At 47.1% G+C, this 20,708-nt stretch overlaps 1 pseudogene; it reads left to right on the forward strand.

The window, feature by feature from the left end:
* The first annotated feature begins 552 nt into the window (after nucleotides 1-552).
* LOC109445727 (pre-mRNA-splicing regulator WTAP) lies at nucleotides 553-977 on the forward strand (annotated as a pseudogene).
* Nucleotides 978-20,708: the final 19,731 nt, after the last annotated feature.

The following is a 20,708-nucleotide window of genomic DNA, read 5'->3' on the forward strand; positions in this document are numbered from 1 at the left end:
AGTACAAAAGGAAACTAAAAATAGTGAAGAAATTGCATGGGTGTTATCCTCCCATGCCCATTGCATTTGGCCACGCGCAAGCTGAAGCTGCGTGTGAAATGGGGCACATGCAGGGAATATTCCATTTGGAAGGCATCTCTCCTCTGTAGATCAAAATTTTACATATGCCATCCACTGGAAGGACCCACGGTTTATTCAACGGCTTCACCAAGCATAATTCAACCAAGGAGGGGGTTCCTACCGGAAGCGACAGGCAGAATATTAATGGCACCAAGGTGTCACTGAAGGATTCTGATCCCATCAAGAACTATACCTTGCGCAGGAGCAGAGACCAGCAGATAGCTGGGTATTAAAGTCTAACTTGCAGGTCCCCGCCAAGCCTGCTGCACTCCGGGGACCACAGGGCCTGTCCCCAAGGGGCAGCCCCTTCCACAGAGCTTCAAGGCCTCCTCCTCCCTGACTGGGTGCCATCCTTACAACTTTCCTTCCAACGGCGGGTCCCAATGGCAGCCCAGTGATTGAATCCCTGTCGGGAGGCCACTCAAATTCCAGATGACCAGCAAGAAACCTCTTCCCAAAAGGTTCAACTGAATGAAACAGAATTCAAAGTTGAGGCACGAGACGAATAATTATAAGATGGAAACAGTATGAAGCATCTGACAAGCTTTGGAGGGCAAGTACACAGATCTTAGCTCTAATGAAACTGGCTTAAGGGAGGAGGAAGAAAAACTAAAGCAACCACAGCAAGAGTCTGCACGCGTGGAAAACATCCTTGTAATGGATGAGCGACCAAGGGGCGGAGATGCGAGAGGGCACCACTCAAACCCAGTACCGCAAGCACGTCCAGCTGCCTAGTGTTGCCCAACTGAGATCAACAATGGTGGACCCAGCCATCAACTTGTTTTTCCTAAAAATGAAAGGTGGAACAAGGCAAACTGGAACAAGCCCAAAATGAACAGAGTGCCTGGAATAACTGAGTGAACGAGTAGAGTGAGGGACTCTGTACAGAAGGACCTGACTGCTGGAATTGCCCAGGACCCCCTTCCCCCCCAGGGGGTGGGGGCATCTCATAGGACAGACTTGTCCCACTAAGATTCATTTTTATAGCACTGGGGCGAGACGGACACACCCGCTCTCTTTATGACCATTCACCAGACCTGGAGAGAACTTTCTGCATTCAATATGAATGGTAGAGAAGAACAAAACCCAAAGATTCTGTGACATCAAAAAAAAAAAAGTAAGAACTCACAATATCCAAAAAGAGCACTTCTGGAAAATGCGTACAAAAATATACTGACAAAAGGAACTTCAGTAAAGTTGCAGAGCACCTATGGTTGCTCTCAGAAATACCTTTTAAAACATAGAAGAACTCTCAGAATCAAGAGTGAAGGATTAATGAATAATCAACAGGATGAAGGCAGTGAATAATTAAAAGGGAGTCATGAAGAGCAAATTAAAGGAAAGAAATTATGTCAATACAAAATAAAAGGCTCTAAATGAGGGAAATTACCCTCAAGAAAACATCAGCTCGGTGAGCAAAGGAAAGTCATTCCTGACTTTCCATGGAGTGAGATGGGGAGGAAAAGTACAAGACAATTACAATAATGGGAGAGGATACGGCAGGTAAGAATGCAGAGGATGGAGGTGGGTTGGCTTTTCATGAAGAAGAGCCCAGAACACATGGAATAGAAGCAACAAGTGCAGAATAAATCTTTGTTAAAGATGGGAAAGCTTGACTCCGAAGGCTGAAGTGGTTTCTCACTAACCAAAACTGGATTTGCACTTAAGACAACCTCACAGACATATATTGATAAAAGTCTTGAGTTTGAAGGGTTAAGTGAAAAACAGGCAAGCATCCACGCATCAAACAAAAATAAAAGCAAAACTTGAAAGAGGTTGCTGAACAAAAAAGTAAGTCAGGTTGGCCTCAGATTTCTCCTCTACGACATTAGACATCTTCAACTTTCTGAGGGGTTTAGAATCCCAGGAAGATGGAAAGGAGACTAAAATTAATGAGTGTCTTTCTACTGTACAACTGGAAACCAAAAGACAATGTTTTGCTTGCTATTAATAGAGACTATGTTTTAAATATGCATTTTAACATTAAAATTTAATTTTAGTTAAATTAAAATTTCATTTTATTAAAATTAATTTTAAAATAGGTAATTAAATTTAAGTTAAAATATAAAAAATGTAATGTATTATTTTTAATTTAAACATTTAAAAACATAGCCACATTCAAAATTAAAACATATCAGTCAATAGGGAAGATGCAGTTACCAGTAATGGTAGCTAAATTATTGGGATTAACTCTGATTGAAAGCAACAAAAATGCTCCACAAAACAGACATCTCCTTAAAAGCAGAGGAGAAGTGAAATGGCAATAGAGGATCCCAGACCATATTCTGGAGTCGCCCAGGGAGGCAGGAATCTCAAACCGACTCAGGACCTCCATGGAGACCACACTGTTGGGCGTGGGCAGCTTTGGGGATGATGAGGTAAGACCAACACACAGCCCTTCTTCTCCCATCCCAGCGACCACAGGGAAGCCCCACTGAAACTGACCACAGGAGGAGAAGAAAGGGAAAGCAAACACATCCTATCCCTCAGAGGTTGTGACCCACACTAGCCATGGTTCCTGGCTGTGCCGTGGGCTCAGGGAGCCCAGGTGGGGCGGGTCAGCTCAGACAAGAATGAGGATTGAGTTGGGTCCAGCTACGGTAGTACCTGGAGAGACAACCGCAGAGCCTGTCCGAGGAGGGCACAGTTGTACAACATTTTAGAGTAAATGTTCACAGGGCCGCACGAGGAATTAGGCAAGGTGAGCAAGAAAGGGCAGACATCGCCGACAGCAGGGCCAGTCCCACAGACTTCATAGGCACGTGGACTGTCCACAGGCATGGTGACTTTCCCGTGCTTGCTATGGTTAAAGAAATAAACGAGAAGCCTGAAACCTGCAGGGAACATAAAACAGTAAAAGTGACGTGGAAAAGAGCCTCTAGAAGTGAAAGATACAATGATTGCAAATTTAACAAAACCAGTGGAATACCTTAACCCCCAGATCAAGAGATCGAGTTACTCCCAAACAGGAAAAAATAAAGAGAAGCACCTAGCAAAGCCACTTGGAACTGCAGAAACCGCAGGCGATAAAAGTGTTTTAAAAGAAACTCAAGGAAGATGACCATCCCCTCTGAAAGGCCTTTAGTGCAGGAATGAGTTCTTGGGCAAATAAAAATGACGTAGTAATAATAATGTCTAGTGGGGCTAAAACAGACAGAAAGACCAAAAATACCAAACAGGAGCTAGTAAATAGTTAAAATATATCAAGTTGTTTGTAGGATCTTGGAATAGGAAAAAAGATTTTGATTAACTTTAAACTTGAATAAATTAAGTTTGCATGTTGCAATTTCCAGACTAGCCCCTAAAAATGGAATCTGAGACTCTCTGAAACTTGAAAGAGCAAAAACAACGAAATGACTTCAAGGAAAACCACAAAATCTCCAATTGAAGGCAATCACAGGCAAGCAAGGAGACAAAAAGAAAGCTAGGACAGGTGGGAAAAAGGGAAACACAAAACAAAGCAGTAGATTTGAACTCCAAGCACATCAGTGAATGTGAGCTGCAAAACGTTTGCCCCCCCTTATTCGAAGTTCTTAGACATGGCCTTCCTCCGGGCAAAGAGTCCAGCCATTTCCAATAGAGCCTATTTTCCATCTCCAGCCTTCCAAACTCCAGGAACCTTAAAGAACTGGAAATCCATGAAGCCACTGTGTCGGCGATGCCAGTGGGGAGGGCGGGACAGAGGGAGAGGCTGAGAAGCAGAACGCAGGGGTGGGGAGCGAGCAGCTTGCAAAGGCTTACAGATGGCGGAAAAGAGGGTGTTTGGGTCAGGGCTGTGGATGGGGTGTGTTAGGTCCTGTTCTAGGACCCTCAGCAGATCCCAGGGATACTTCAGGCTGGGAAGTCTCTCCCAAGATGTTGGGATCCAGGCCAGGAGTCCAGGCCATTACACCTCTGCAGTGACCAGCACTGTTGGACACTTGCTGCTCCCAAGGAAGGACTTGACCTTGGGGAGGCAGCTTCCTGCCTCCAAGGGCAATTTCTGGGGAGGGACTCAGTAGTGAGCCATTAATATCAGCCAACCTTTCTGGAAGCTGGAAAAGAGAGCCCCGCCCTGAAAGGGAACCTGGGCATCTGGGTGGCTCAGCACAGCGTGCACTTCTGGGGAGATGACGTCAGGTGTATGCTAGCCACCTCCAGACAGATGTGATTCCAGCCCCCGGCTTTGAGTGAGTGGGGCTCTCTACCTGCCTTCCGGTCCCACCTGTCCTCGCCATGTCCACCTTCACCCATCCCAAAGTGTGGCCAGTCCCATTTCAGCTTCAATTTTCCTACCTGTGACCTGGCCGGGCATCACACTGCTTGCCTCCAGAAGGTGCCATGCAGATCGTAGTCTACGCTGACGCACCCCTGACGCTGTGCCACCCACAGACTGGGTCTGGATTCAAAGATAGCCAACTGGGAGAGCTTCCCGGTATTCAGACATCTCTCATGTGCAAGCTTTTCAGCCACGACTGCCAACTTTTCCAGAGTGGGTTTCTCAGTTTCCCAACAGCGTCTTCACAGATACCACGCTGAGGCTGCCCCTCTGATGGCCCTCTGGACAGGCTCTCAGGGAGACTCTAAATGCAAACAAATAATTCAAATGCATTTTGGTTAGATGTCTCCCTCAGTTTTGTTTAGATTGTTTATTTCAAGTGTAAATGCAAAGTTTTGGGAAGAAAAGGGATCAGACGCTCTGCTGTCTGTGGGATTGGTGGCGCTCAGAGGAAGGGACATAGAGCGCGTCACCGCAGCTCCTGATGGTACAGAGGTGGCGCCCTGGGCCCGGTATCCTGCCTGATTTTCCCACCTCCTCGTCTTCCTCCCTGTGCAAGGACAGGCGGGACACTATCTCTCTTCTGGGCAGCAAACTGTCTTTGCAAATATGTCCCCGTCCCTAGACCTCTAAGCTGCCTGGACATCTGTCTAGGTTCCAGCTGGAACCTAGAAGGTCACCCCCAGCTCCCCACACTTCCCGGGACAAATCACCAAACTTCTGGCAGAACTTGCAAAGACGGCACCTAGGAAGTGTCCCTGTGCAGAGCCCGCAGCCTGGCCCAGCAGGAACCAAAAAGCGGGGACAATTGAAACAATTAAACTATTTGTGGAACATGGGAGGGAATGCCTGCTGCTTCTCTTATCTTTTATTTATTATAATTAATATGTTTAACTCATGCATCTTACAGATGCATGAAACAGATACTGAGAAAATAATGAATATGTTTTATTAAAAAGTTCAGATGAAGTTGAAAAAATTGGAAGGTTAATTAATCACCCTGGTATCTAGTTACATAAGAGCATATGGACAGATGCTTTAAATTCAGTTTTAAAACAACTAGCAAAATATCTAGTTACGATCCAAATTCTTCCCCACGGTCTTCTTGGGGTAACAACGATATTATATCTTACATATTTTGTTCAACCGGGAAGATGCTATAAGCCAAAAACCAATGTGTTCATGATTCTTTTTACATATCCTAAAACATAAATACTATGATCGCCATAAATCTGACAACATTAGAATTGTGTACAATAAGATTAATGGTTTGAAATATTCCTTTCATCGTGGGGTCCAAGGTCAGGGGTTCGCAAATATGTTCCAGGGCATTTTATCAGTTACTTGAGAATTTTTAATTTTTCTTCTGTTGTCATTTGGCTGAAAGTCTAAAAAAATTATTTGTGCGATATAAAAACCTCTCTTTTACTGTGATAATTTCCCATCAAAAGCCACGTCTGTGGAATAAATTTCAGTTTCTGAAGTGACTGCTTCTCTTACTGAGGCCTGTGGAATCCCCAGGGGTGTCTCAAATATACTTGTGGGATTTTTCCTTGGCTCTTTTTCTTATAGAAACATAATTGGATTCTGATGCCACAACTTAAGGAAATAATACACTTCAAATCAACGGGCCCCTCATGCAACTGAAATCCTATTTTTCTCTTTTTTTAAAGAAAAAAGAGAGAACATCTACATACACACAAAAGCTTATATTGGGTATTTCGTTATTCAATTTTTTTTAAATGACAAAACTTGACATGTGTGTCCTGAGATCTGTGGTGGGCAGATCCTTCCCCCTCCAAGGTGGCTCATGAACCCCCTCATGGTGTCCATGCCCTCATGTAGCATACTTCCTGCCCTGGGAGTGTGAGGACACCTGTGACCTGCTCCTAACCAATCGGATCTGGCAAAGCAGTGGGATGCATGATTTTACATACTCGTGACCACATTGCCTACGATTGTAACACCTGCCTCACTAGGACACTCACCCCTCTGCTGGCTCTGTGAGCTGACCTAGAGGGAGGGCCATGTGACAAGACATTGAAGGTGATCTCCAGCCAATGGCCAGCAAGAAGGTGAGGCTGTCATCCTTCAGCTTCAAGGGGGTGAAACTTCCAACAAGCACGTGGCTTTGGAAACAGCCTTTCCCCGCTGAGCCTTCCCATGAGAATACTGTCCTGCCACCAGCACCTTCATTAACGCTTTAGAGACCGGCCAAGCCATGGCCAACTTTTCCTGACAGAAACTGTAAGACTTAATGACATGTCATTGTAAGTTGTTGAGTGTGTGGTGATATTGTCACACAGCTGCAGGTAACTAACATAGGGTCTATCCACTCCGACCTCCATATTGACAGTTGAAATAATCAGTCATGGAAATGGCCCTTCCCTGGGTTCCTTTCCACTTGAAGCCCCTTCACTCTAGTCTTCTTACCACAGACAGAGGCCACAACCCATCTCTCGTTGCTAGTGCTCTGAGGTGGGTCCCTGGCTGGGGCACCCAATGCCCTCTGATCAGGGGAGCCAGCTCTCTTCTGCCTTCATCCTCTGCTAGCACACCCTGCCCCCACCTCCGCTGCTCTGCCCCCTGGGTCTTCCGCACTGCCCTGCGTCCCCCTTACATCTCTGATCTCCTCTGAGCCCCACGGGAACCTGAGTGAAATGATCTCCATTATTCCTACCTCAGCGTGAGGAAAAGGGGCCACGTGATTTAGCCGGGGGTCCTGGGACGACCACTCGGACTTGGGAAAGCAGACCCTGCTCCTGGCCCAGCCGTCCCTGACCTGAGAACATGGTGTTCTCTCTCCCAAGTGCTGAGAACTGCTGCAAGGCCCTGGCTGTGCTGAATGCCTGCCCCTGCCTTCCTTCCCCACCTCCACCCTGCTCCAGCCACCTCTGGGGCCTCTTTACCCATCAGCTTTTAGGGGTGTTCCCCATGGAGGGGCACTGGTAGGAGGCCAGAGGTGTGGGCAGAGTGGGGCAGGGTCGCCATGGGGTGACGGACGCCTCCCTCCACCAGCAGCCACCCTCCATGTCAGGCACCCTTCTCCATGCAGCACGCTTTCGGCTGACCACCGTGTCCTGCCATCCTGGCTGAAAGAATGCCCCTGGTGACCAGCCCAGGGACATCTCACTCTCTCTTCAGATTTCCCCAAACCCTACCCACGATGGGTACACAGACCCTTTCTGAAACTCAGCTGGAACGCCCTAAATTGAATGTGTCCTCTGTTTTGTACTGAGCCCTAACCGCTGCAGGGCCCCTGCTGGGCTAGGGCACCTCTCCTGCTGAGAAGACCATTTGGGTCCCCCAGTGTCCACCCAGAAAGAACAGCCACTTCCGGAGGAGCCCTTCCTCTCTGCAGCACTCTCCCCAGAGACACCCCACCTCGGTGCTGCGTGACTGGTGCCACCTGCCACCAGGGCACCTGCATCTTCTCCAGAGTGTCACAGGATGCTTCATGGTGGCCCGGACGGCTGTCAGCGTGGCCGTGGGACTCGCATGTGCACTCCCAGCCACCTGCCCTCTCCTCCTTACCATAGAGAGTGTTACCTACTTCTCAGTTATGAAACAGCTGCTTCATTCATTATCCGCCAAAGTAGACTCACTCATCTACACTGACCCCAGGACACGTAACCTTAAGAGCCTGTGTGATAATTAAACGTAGTATTGAGAACGTCACTAAAGTCAATGACCTGGTCCGTTAACAACTTAAACACATTTCACCTTCACGTGGTTACACTGAATGACATTCTGATGATGTTAGAGAAGTGAGAACATATATAATAAAATCAGGCAGTGCTGTCGTACTGACCATCTCCATATACACAACAAATGTTTTTAAATAAACCCCAGTTGGTTCTACAAAGACGTGGTTCCTGTTACTCAAAGGACACCTGTTCTCTGACTCACAGGGTAGAAAGTTAAGATGGTTCCCCACTGCTATAGCAAGGGACTCGTACTTCACAGAGTGGGTTTATGTTCAAGGGGCTCCTTTGGGAAGCCCGAGAGACTCTGGCATGGACCATGGGGCATGGCTGCCATGGCCATCACTGAGACCCACAGATGCCAGGAACACCACCCCTGCCCCCCACACTGCAGTGGGCAGGAATGACCAGGTGGGCAAGGAGGTGCTGCCCCAACTTGCTCAGATACAGACTAGTCACCCCAGATGGCTCTAAGTCTCCAAGGATGCATTTGTTCCTGGGAACTGACAGCTCTTCCCAGGGAACATGACATTCACGAGAAAGAACATGGCCTGGTTTCAAGGGGAACCACAATTATCCTAATCCAGGCAACATTCTCAATGATTTTATATTCCATTCTTCCACAGTGAATGGTCCAGGTCACTACTTCCTAAATAAGCAGGGAAGGAAGAAATGAGTTCCAGAATATCCTGTGACTTTCAATCAAAGTGTCCCCAACCCTGAGTTTTCAAGAATGGCCCCTTCTTTGGGCACATGCTGGAGGACATTTCCCAGCTTCTCTTACCTTCAGGTATGGCCATATGACCACATGCTCTGCCCTGGAACATGGGTCAATGCAGCAATATCCAGCTGAGGCACATAAACCCATGATCTGCTGTGCACGGCTCCTTCTAGTAACTGGGACATCCAGGCCCAGCCTTGGAGCAGCCCAGGGATGGCCCACCCAACCCACCCCACCCCCATCCCTGAGACAATGTCCAGCTACCCAGGGCACTCGCTCAGGTCTGTTACATGAGCAAGAAATCAACTTCTGCTGTTGGAAGTTGGCTCTCTGCTACTCCAGACTAGCTCACTAGAACCAGCTCAGCTTCTTTCACTCAAGGCTGAGATTAAGAAGCTCAGATTCTTTCACTGAATGAGTCATTGGGTGGGCAAGACTTCAAGGTCAGCCCCTCTGTCCTGGCGGCACCCACACAGCTCTTGGGGTCGAACCCTGAGAACCTGCCTTGAATCAACAGGGCTGGGGACACAGGGACTCATAGGGCCAGCTCAGACCTTCAAGAAGGCCCCAGCTGACAGCATATTGTGATTTGTGGTGTAGCTTTTCATGCCACTCCACCTCCTGCATGAGGCTGTCTGTGTTTTTCCACATTTGCTCTCAGTATCTAGTGCCCCATAGGCACTCAGACAAGTGTGTTACAGTGAGAGATGCCATGTTACATGGAAACACATCAGTCATCCGTAAATAGCTATTCTCTTGGACCCAACATACCTCAACATACCTCAACCTTCCCTCCTTTGTCAGATGAAGAAATAACCTTTGCATTTCAAGCCGCTGAGATTTGGAGTGTTTGTTACTGCAGCACAACCTGGCCCATCCTGGCCCAACACCTACTCCTCAGGAACCGCTCACCCCAACCCTGAACCCTCCCAACCTGAGTCAATTTACCTCCTTCTGTCTTTCTAGGGCATTTTTGACATACCTTTACAAAGTGCACACTAAATACTGACTTATGTGTCTATCTCACCTGCTCTTACTAATCTTTTTATCCCCAGGACCTCATACTGAGGCCACTTGCTGAATCCATCTCAATTCTCAAACGAAATGGGCCCTCAGGCACAGCAGAGGCCACCTGCCAAAGCACAGCCGAATGGGTCGTCCCACTCCCTGGCACAAGCCTCCGGGACACTCTCATTCTGCAAGGAAATGTCAAGGTGTTTGTGATCCAAGTTACAGGCTTTCCATGCTGCCATCTGTGCCATGAGCACAGTGGAAAGTTGAGACATAGGGAAAATAAAACCCCAATCAGCGTGCAGGGTAGGAGAGGCAAGGACACGGGCTAGCAAACATGCAGCGATAAGCCTGAGCCATCGCACGTCTCCACAAGCCAGCCGCAGCTGTGCCCCGGCTCCTTGGGTCTGTCTCAGCGCCAAGCATTTGAGCACTGGGCAGTGTGCTGTGGTGTGAGTGACATTATCCTCTGTGACAGAGACACTGAGGAATGAGGGCCGTTCCCCATATGGAAGCCTGCGTGAGCAGAAAAGGTTAGGAACAGCTGTGAGCACCAGGTAAAGATTCCCGTGAGACTGCAGGCTCTGTCCTCGGAAAGCGGATCCTCAGTGCTGAAGCCACATCCGTGCAGGCCCCAAGGCTCCTTCCAGATCTGCGGGAACGTGCGCACATCCACTTTGGATGACAGAGGAGCCATTCGTTCACACGTGGGAAAGTCTAGAGAGTTTTGGGGTCAGACTCAGCCACACACACCCCCTGGTCAAGACGAGACCAAGTGTCCTGTGACTGCTCGCTTTGGTGCCCTCACAAGTCAAGTCCACTCCCGCAGGGCTCAAAGGTTCCAGGTTCCAGGCCCCCCGTGACAGCCAGGTGACAACGGCTAATCAGAGGACCAACCCTGGAATGAGTCCCCAGCACGTCCTGACCTACCAGTGCGTCACGTCGGGGAGGGGTGTCACAGCTAATTCTTTGCTAAGACTCTGTACTAGGGTCAGACTTGTATTTTCTTAGCTGACAACAAGAAGACCTCAGAAGGTGAGACCCCGAGGACATGGGTCCTGAGGCTCCGAGGGAGGGGTGTGGGTGGGAGAGGGCGGAGATGAGGGGAAGAGGGTACAGACCAGGCCAGCCCAGGTAGGTCCACACTGACACAGCTCGGGGAAAGCAGAAAGGAGGACAGAATTCCCAGCCCTGGGATCTGTGGCTTCCTGGTGGGGTGCAGTCTTCCACAGGCATGGGATGGAGGCGCGTTTGGGCCACACTGCTGGTACCCCACAGACGAGCAAGCCCCCTGCTGGTGTTAGATTCCAGCTGTTAGTGTTGAAGGTAATGAATCGTTTCTGTTATTTAAGTCACTCAGAAGAGGGTCCAGTGTCAGCGTGCCATGAAGGAGTCTCTGGCTGATGAAATCCACAGAGTGGTGTTTTTGGGGGGAAGGTTAACACACTGTCACTCTTCTAGGGGGAGGCGATGTGTCCCCTCCCAACTGAGTGAGTGGTTTTACGCTCAGAGCTGGATCAGTCCTGCACCAGGATGGAACTTCAACTTACTTAAAATGCACAGGGCCCTTGGAAAGACTCAAAGAAAACAGTCAAAGACTTGGGTGCCTAATTCACACCTTTTTGTGGGGCAGTGTGGGGTGGGGGAGGGGGACAGGAACATTAAAGAAAAAAGTCGTGACCATAACAAAACAAATGTCAACAGCAGAGATCTTAGTCTCAGGCAAAGGACAGTCCTGTACACTGAACCCACTGAGCCTGGTAGCCTCTCAGACTGCCTGTTTTCCCTGGGTTTTCTGGCTTTCTTCTACCAGGACCAACACAGGTCTGAGGACAGGTGTCTGCTGCTGCCCCGCCTACCTGTGGATTCACAGGTGGGTTTGCTACCTGTGGTCAGAGAGACTGGGGGCATCTGACAGGGACCCCATAGAGAGAAACCTCAACCAACTGCTGGAGGGCACGTGAAACTTACGTTGCCCACATTGTGTCCATTTCTTTCTTTAGGAAAAAGAAAATACAAAGATAAGCCAGTTTCAGCATTCTCAGGCAAGCAGGGCTGCCAAAGAATTTCAAGGCCCCTCTGAGGGGCTCACCTTTGTGGCCTGAGTCCTGGGGCCACACACCCCTAAAGGGTTGTCAGGATTTCCCGGCAGCCCATGGGGCTCCCCGCACCAGACTCCAACCTCACCTCTTCATGACCAATGCAACGGGCTCTGATTCAGACATCATCCCAACAGGCCTGAGACAGGGTACAAATATTTGGTGAAGTTTATTTCCTGCCATCTACAGAAATCAATCACCACCGTGATCACCAGATTCCCCAACATGTACACTCTCCCCAGGGTTCCAAGTCCCCCATCAGCTCTGGCAAGGCCCCTTCTCTAGCAGCATTTCCCATCGTGGAATGATCCCATGACCCCCTGGGGTCTTATTGACAGTAGATTTGGATGTAATAGGCCGGGTGGGGCCTGATATGTAGCATTTCAGGCATCTAAGATCTAGAGCACAGCCCACCTGAGATCAGAGAGAGCCTTAATCCCAGGTTTATCTGATACCAAAGGCTTCTTGGAATTGCTTTGCCACACCAACTTTCTGGCGTACGTGTGTGACGCCATGCTGTACCATCAAGGTCCCCAACGTGACCAGACAATATTCGATCCCATTTCACATTTGCCTTACATATGTAACTAGGACCAACTGTATGCCACAGGGACCATTGGGTACGGTGCCTGCCTTCTGTCTATGAAAGACTCTAATGAAAATCTGACATCCACTAGTAAGGGTAGATCTCAAAATAACAGAGAACTTGAGATCTTTTTATACTGCCCAGGGTAACAGGATCTTCTTGAAGAATATTTTATTCTCTGCGTGCATATTTATTCTATTATCACAGACACACACACACAAACCTATGCAATATGTGGTTCATCATGGAAATTTTTTAAAATGCAAAGAGGTATAAACAACAAATTAAAAATCATCTATAAATTCAGCATTATTCTCTTTTCCATGCATATATATCCAGAGGTCATAGTGCACATAGTTTTATACCCTTCTTTTTTACTTGACATTTCATCCATGTCATTGCCCATTAGATACTCAATAAATCTTATTTTTGAAGGCAGCGCAATACTCCCTTATAATGTATTGATTCTCCATTTCCTGCACATCTGGGTTGCTTCCTTTGGTGGGGAGTTAATACTGTAATGGACCTCTCTTTGTATACATCATTCTTCACATTTGCATTCAGTTCACCACGTTGGAGTTCCTATAGTGTGTCACGTCCTGATGTCTTTCTTAGCCTGGCCTCTTAGAGCCGCAAATAATGGTAAGGAGACACATATACCACACTGCTCTCCAGAAAGTTTGTGACATTTTAACCCTCCCAAAAATAGCCTGGAGTGAGCCTAGATTAACCCCAAACCTTCAGAAGTAATGAATTTCCTGAGTTTTTACATTGTTAAGATCGTTTGCCAAGCAGATACTCACATACTGAGTGCTCTGCTGTCCTTGGCCTAGCTAATAATGACTCACAAACCTTCCACCCCATCCTCCGAAGCGGAAAGCTCGGTGCCCTCACTCTGGCACTATTGGAAGCAAGGTCTTGAGCCAGTAATAAATGAGTGAGGGGAGCAAAACCCAGAATCTTGTAATTGATTATTTAGTGCAAAAGAGGAAGAAAATGATCACAGGTGGTGATGGCAGATGTGACAGCCCAGGATACTTGGCAAAGTATAGTGCACATTCGATTACCAGGGCAACAGCTTCTAAGGTGTGGAACATCCAAGTAAAACTCTTTTGTCCGTCCACAGCAAGGAATTAGATGTGTTTTTCTTTTCTCCACTTACTTTTCTCTCACTTTTCGAAATACTGAAATCGGTGACATCAATAGCAGGTGCTGTGTGAGATTAGATGCCTGAGTGACGGTGTAAAATCCTCTCAGTAAACGAGGCCAGCACCTACATGTTTCAGAACAGACCCTCCGTCATACCTCGAAACGGATGCATGACAGCGTGAAAGGCAGCGGCCATAGACATCAAGTTGGACCAGGGGCCCGAATCAACTCTCACACTAGGCACAATTCAAACTGCATTACTATTATTCCAAATGAGTGCACACCAATTACTTCCTAACTTTCTCTCTGCTTTTAAAAACAATCCCTTCTCTTCTCTCCTGGAGTTTCAAGGATACTCGCTGACAGTCTAATTTGATCTGATTGCACCCTCGTAGAAAAGACATCCTGCACCCCAGCCAAGCCCCTACACGATCCCACCACGCCTGAGGTCACCTCCTTGGTGTTGAGACTCGGGAAGGTGTGGGCTCCAGGACAGAAAGCCAGAAATCGTTAGTAGGCCTCTACTACATCAAAGACGACTCCATTTGTATTTTGCTACCACTATGAGGATTAATAAGCAAATGGTACATCAGCTACACCCACCTGAGTTGAGAGGCAGGTAAATACTACAGAGTAAAGGAAGAAGATGCTTGAGCTGTTCCAGGAAGGACACCAGACTGTCTACACCACGTCACTGCTGACTGAATGACAACGCAGTTTGCAAACTCCAAGTCCCAGGCAGCCGCACCCTTCCTCATTTCCCACACCCGATGGCCTGTGGCTCACCAATGAGATATCTTTCTCCCCAGTGACATTTTAATGAGACAAGAGGGGTGGGGAAATGAAACTGTTTTAGCCCCTCCAGCAAAGTCAACTATGGGAGAGCAAGAGAAATTCAAAGCAATAACAAAAAATGCAAACAAAATCACACACACAGCCGACAGAGACGCAGTACAATGAAAGTGTCCTTGCAAACAACTGTTCTGTAGGATGGAAGGCATTCCTTCTTTCCCTCTACCTGATTACATAGATCATGTTTAACTTGAATTCTCACAATTCTCAAACACTTGAGATAAGGTCATTATTGTTTATTTTCTGGTGAAAGAGCTGAATGAGGTCCAGGGAGTTCACAGGGCTGGGAAGAATCTGAGCGTAGCTCTTCCTGGTTTTCAGACATAAGCTTGTGTAACTGGACCACGCACTGCCTCCCTGCATGTCTAAGCTTCACCGCTCACGTGTTGCACTGGCCCTATCTGTCCTCATGCTCAATGGAAGTTGTGTCATTTAAAGCCAGCTTCCAGTCTGAGAGGCTATGATGTCGTGTGACTGGAGCCTTGGCTTCCCTGGAGCCATCTGTGTTTTTCATCTGTGGCCCCTGACGTATGATGCTGGATAAGTGGACCTGGACAAAAGTGCAATGTTCCATCACCAGCACAACCCCAGCCCGCCAGTAGGAGGTAAGCAGCATTTGTTTTGTACCCATTGTTTAACTAGGATCATGAAACCTGAGAAATAGGCAAAAATACAAGGATCAACCACTGTCTGCCCAACTTCCAACTGCGTCTGCATTAGTCACAATTCTTCTGATTGCAAACAACAGAACACACACAATAAAAAGTGGCTTAAGCCCAAACAAGATAACTGTCTCACGTAACAGATGTGCAGAGTACATCTGGCTACTCCAGGGCTTGATTCGTGCCCCCAGGACACTACTCTCAGTCTCTCTTCCCTGGGTTGGCTTTATTCTCAGCTTCCCCCAGGGTCTCTGCCAGCTCAGGACCACAGCCTCAGAACACAGAACACCCTGGTCTCTACCAGTACATCAACCAGGATCTCATGAGTAAGTCTTGCTGGCCCTCATTTATCTGATTGTGTCATGATCCTCTCCTTAAACTAATCCCTGCACCTAGGGAGGTGGGATGTGCTGCTTGGCTTAGGCGGAGGCAGAGTTTTCACCCAAAGATATTGATTCAGTGTTTGGTGTATGTATTCACCCAGAGGAGGGTTTGAGGTATATGGTAACTAGAGAGAGGAAAAAGGTAGGCTGGGAGGCAAAAGCAACAAGACTAGAGAAGTGTGTTTGTGGTTGCAAGTCACAGAGCTGAAGCTAAAGCAGGAATTCAAATCATAGCAAATTCAAATCATGACAAGGCATGGCCATGTCTTCACCCTTTGCACACAGTAGCAGTGGCAAGCACACGTATGCCGCACAAAATCAGAATCATCAAATGTGTGTGTGGCTCACATGGCCAAATTAGAAGACACTCTTGAGTTATCTGGCCATAAGCACTCTTGCTTTTAAGACCCGTCATAAAATAAATAAACCACTGCCTGAGCAGGAACCATGCCAACTGCCTTTCTAAGCTTAATAAAGGCATCAAAGCTAAACTTGCAAGGCCTCACATGTTTTCCAGGTCATTTCTAATAGACCCATTTTTTAACTTTCTGAAAAACTACATGAACTGTCTTGACATTTTTGTTGCAATTTGTCATCTCCAAAACAAATCAGTCTCACATGTATTTCCTGAGTATGTGTGTATCACTCAAGGCCCATTTATTCCCGCCATCCTTCTTCCATCTCTGTTCAGCAGATATTCCTTTTGAACCTGCTATATGCCAGACATTATGCTAAGCAATGGGGATCCAGAAATGAGTAAGAACCCATGCCAACCTTGAAGGAAGTCATGTTACAGTGAAGGAGTTCACTGTCAGCTCTAACTGATTTGAGACACAAGGGACAACTGGTTGTTCTTTCCAGTCCTAAATGACCTTCCATGAGTGGGCAAAACAACTAATAACTTTTAGAAAGGCAAATGGACTACTAAATATATACTCCATAACTCGGTGTCATTTCACAGGTATTGGACTTGTGGTGCTGATTGGTCACAGTGTTTTATAACCACTCTAATGGAAAATTGTGGGCTTTATGCAAGCCAGTGTGCTACAAATCTTTCTTTTGCCTTTCCAGATACCACCCACTCTCCAACCTTCTCCATCCATCTGCCCAAGGAGATGGACTTAAATCGGTCTACATAAATGGGCATCTGTACACTTTGGCTCCTGGTTGGGTTCATTCATGGGGTCAGTAGAAGGAGATCCAAGAAACAGAAAAAAAGAGAGTGAGGTTGGGACTTGTTTTGTCCCAGCTCCCTCCCTGTCAGTTCTAATGGGTTGGCTAGCCTCCATCATAGGCCGAACTTTCTGCTAAGAGATCCTCACGACACAACTGTCTTCTTCCAATCAAATAACTGTTCCCTTCATCATGCATTCAGACCAATGGATGGTGGTGCATTAGCCTCTGTGATTTCCTATACCTTCCTCAGATCTCCATAAGTAGTATCTTTATTAAATTCTCAAATTACTCAGTTTGAATGTGCAATCAATCTGTTTTCTACCCCAACTGATAAGCCCAGCTTAGCCAAAATTTCTTCAGATATCTTCTATGTATATTTGATTATCTTATAAAGGTACCTGGTATAATCTCAACACTTCCTGTCTTGTTCCCATTGGTTGCTCTAGAAACACGCACACACACCCCAAATGCATCAGCATTAACTTAAATGTGAGACAAAGCCAAGTGTTGACAAGAATGTAGAGCAACTGAAGATATCAACACACTGCCTGTGAGAGTGAAAATTAGTACAGCCACTTTTAGGAAAAGTCTTGGCAGGATCTACTGACACAAAAATACATCCACCTTGTGACCTGGCAATTCCATTCCTAATTGTATCCAGAGAAATGAGTGCATTCACCCAAAAAGGACATGCACAAGAATATCCAGAGCAGCAGTGCTTGTCATAGCCCCAAACTGGGAACAACCCAAGTGCCCATCAACAGGCCTATGAATAAACCAATCGCGGGATTTTGCAAGGAACAAGTTACTGCCACATGCAACAAGGCTGAATCTCAGGTATGATGCTGTGAGAAAGAAGCCAAGCACAAAAGGACAGATTGCATGATTCTATTTCTATAAATGTCAAGAACAAGAAAAGCTAATGTACGGTGACAGATTCCAGGGTAGCGAGTTCCCCGGGAAGGATGCATTGAGTAGAAATGGGAGTGAAGGGAACCTCTGGGGGCTGGAAATGCCCTCTATCTTGACCTGGGTATAGACATAAGTAAAAATCCATTAGAGTACCTAAAGATTGGTGGTGCCCTTTACGCACTCTGTTGCATATATGGTATACCTCCATAACAAATTAAAATTCAAAATGAGATTTGAGGCCTGTAATAATATTAAACATAAATGGTTGTTGAAATCAGATGTCTGAGTGCTCTGAAATATAGTTGTTTATCAATGTGGGTATCCAAACCCATAATAATTCATGGCCAATACTTCTTCACAGAAGCAGAGGGCAGAAGTAAGTAACCAAGTAATGATTCGGGAGATGGTTATAGTAACTTGCAATTCCTCTGCTACAGTTTTATTTCCAGCCCAGGCTCTTTTACAGTGATGAACACACCTCATGGGGAAATGAGTCATTCTGTAGAACTGTGGGCAGAAGTGAGAGGGCACAGTTATCAGGAAGGCCCAGCGACTGTCCTCTGTAATGGAAGACCTTAGTTCTGAGGTGGACACACAGGCTGGAGGAAAGAGGCAGTAAAGTGTCATATTGAGCGAACGTCCCTGGAAGAGGAAGGCATTTTTTTAAAGTCCAGAGAAAGTTTCTCCTGGAGCGGTGACACTATTTTGACGAATAAAGGGGTGACCTAGGCCCCGCCCCTGACTTCTGTTTCCACAGAAGCACCTAAATCGCTTTGCGGCCGTCCGCATCTGAAGCCAGAGATCAATATGGTCATTTGAGAGGCATTTCCAAGTGGGTCTACAGCGTGAAGGGTGTGAAGGGTTTGAAGCTGGCTGTGCCCTAGCAGTACGATGTCACGATGTCAAGTGGAAAACCATTCTCAAGGTCCAGGGCACCAGAGCTGCTCCAGTGCCTCCCCCAGGGGGCCGCCCCAGCACCTCCCAAGTGGGGTCAGGTGTGTATTGTCCTGGGTCTAGATATAAACCTCAAAAACCTGTGAGCTGATGAGAACTGTGCTTCCCACTGCACTCCATGCTCAAGGTTATGATCTGGCCCCTATTGAATTCTCTGCCCTCGCCTCGTCCCTCTCCCTCACCCACCACACACCCTAAGGACCTCCAAGAACATTCCTGGCCCTTTCTCACCTCCCTGTCCTCACCTCCCCGCCCTCTGTAAGACAGGGATCCCTCTCCTTTTACCATTGCCTCCTCACTCTCAGGCCTCAGCTGAATTCTCCTTGCCTCAGAGGACTCTTCTCTGAACCCCCACTTGGAGCAGGTCTGCCGTGGTATTATTCCCTTGCATAACATGGATACTTTTCCTATGCGGAACTCATCACAATTTATGACTGTAGAATTACTTGTGTGCCTACCTTTCTACTGTCTTATTCTTCTCTTAGACTGGACCCATAAGGAAAGAACGTCATCTGTGTTTTCCACCAAAGCACACCCAAAGCTCAGTGCAGCACAGGGAACAAATGCCAGCAGAAACAGGGGGTTAGCGACTGGGGGAGATAACGCCAGAGGGATCCCATACATATGGGGTACTCTCCTAGTTGGCTACCTCGCAAGGAAGTGGTCCTTAGCACGATTGGCGTAAAAATCAAATAGAAAATAAGTTTTAACCCTAAAACTCAATGCTGATGAGGCTGTAGAAAAAGAGCAACTCATGTGTTGCTGACAGTAGCAAGAGCAGCAGGAGGACACCTTTGGCCCGGTAACAACTATTTGGTCTCAGGAATTAATTCAAAATGAGCAAAACTACTTTTACAAAGATATACATTTCCCACGTTTTCATAGTAATTAAAGATAAAAATAACCCAAACTACATAACAAAGGGGGAACTCTTAAATAGAGTACGTCAAAGGGATGGAATTTTTCCAGCCATCTACAACTATATATGGATATTAGCATCATAACAATGACTGATCATTGTCTCATGTTAAATAGAAAAGCATAATAAACATACTAAACATTTACGCTACCAGGCACAGACATGAATAAAGAATGGAAGGGAGCACCCAAAATAAACATCTTTGTGTGAAAGAACAGAAATATATTTTTTTAATTACCCCTGAATGTTATTTTTACAGTAAATAAAGGTGAATAACTATGACAAAGCTATCTGGATCTCAAATATTTAAAAGTATTGGAAATTGATGGTTACAGATGCCAATGGCCCCTAACTCTGCCTGTTCCCCCAGCATCTTCCTCCTTCTTCAGCCCAGCGTCTTCCTCCTTCACTCAGCTCTTCTCGCTCCCACGCCTCCCCTCCTCCCACCGCAGTGCCTCACTCTGCAGACAGAAGCCCTGTTTGGAGGGAGGCAGGCACTGATGTGACTCTTCAGATGCTTTACCCCTGGAAGCAGAGGTGGGCTTCTCTCCGCTGCTCTAAGACCTGCCTGAGCAAATGGCCATCCGTCTGGATCAGACGGGCCCGCACTGGACTCTGCACAGCCTTGGAACGAGGGCGTTTGCAGAAGGCTCTTGAGGGTGCTTGGGAAGGGGGCTTTGCCCCACCCAAGAATCCCGGGGCCCAGCTGAGGTGCAGGCTGCTGACTATTCCTCCACAGCAGAGGCTTAGCCCAGGCTTCTCCTCCGAGGCTAAGCCTTTATTTGACAACCGAGAACAGTGCATTGTTTGCTATGAAAACATCCACCCTCCAAAGTAGGTCAGGAGAAGACAATCTTGAAGTCCCATGTTTGACTGACACACCAAAGAGGTCAGTGTCTCTTCAAGGTTTTACATGAAGATGATTTTTATAAAGATGGACATACAGGAACTGAGGAAAATAGACCAGCACTCACACAGTGGAAAATGACCGATTGTTTTGTGTATTGTATCCTTTTTAAAAAGAGCTAAGTATAGGGGGCGGCCAGATAGCTTGGTTAGAGCGCGGTGCTCTTAACAAGGTTGCAGGTTCGATCCCCACATGGGCTACTGTGAGCTGCACCCTCCACAACAAGATGGAAACAACTACTTGACTTGGAGCTGATGGGTCCTGGAAGAACACACTTTAATAAATAAAAGTTTCC

Source organism: Rhinolophus sinicus, linkage group LG07 (genome assembly GCF_036562045.2).
Source record: "Rhinolophus sinicus isolate RSC01 linkage group LG07, ASM3656204v1, whole genome shotgun sequence".
Taxonomy (NCBI): domain Eukaryota; kingdom Metazoa; phylum Chordata; class Mammalia; order Chiroptera; family Rhinolophidae; genus Rhinolophus; species Rhinolophus sinicus.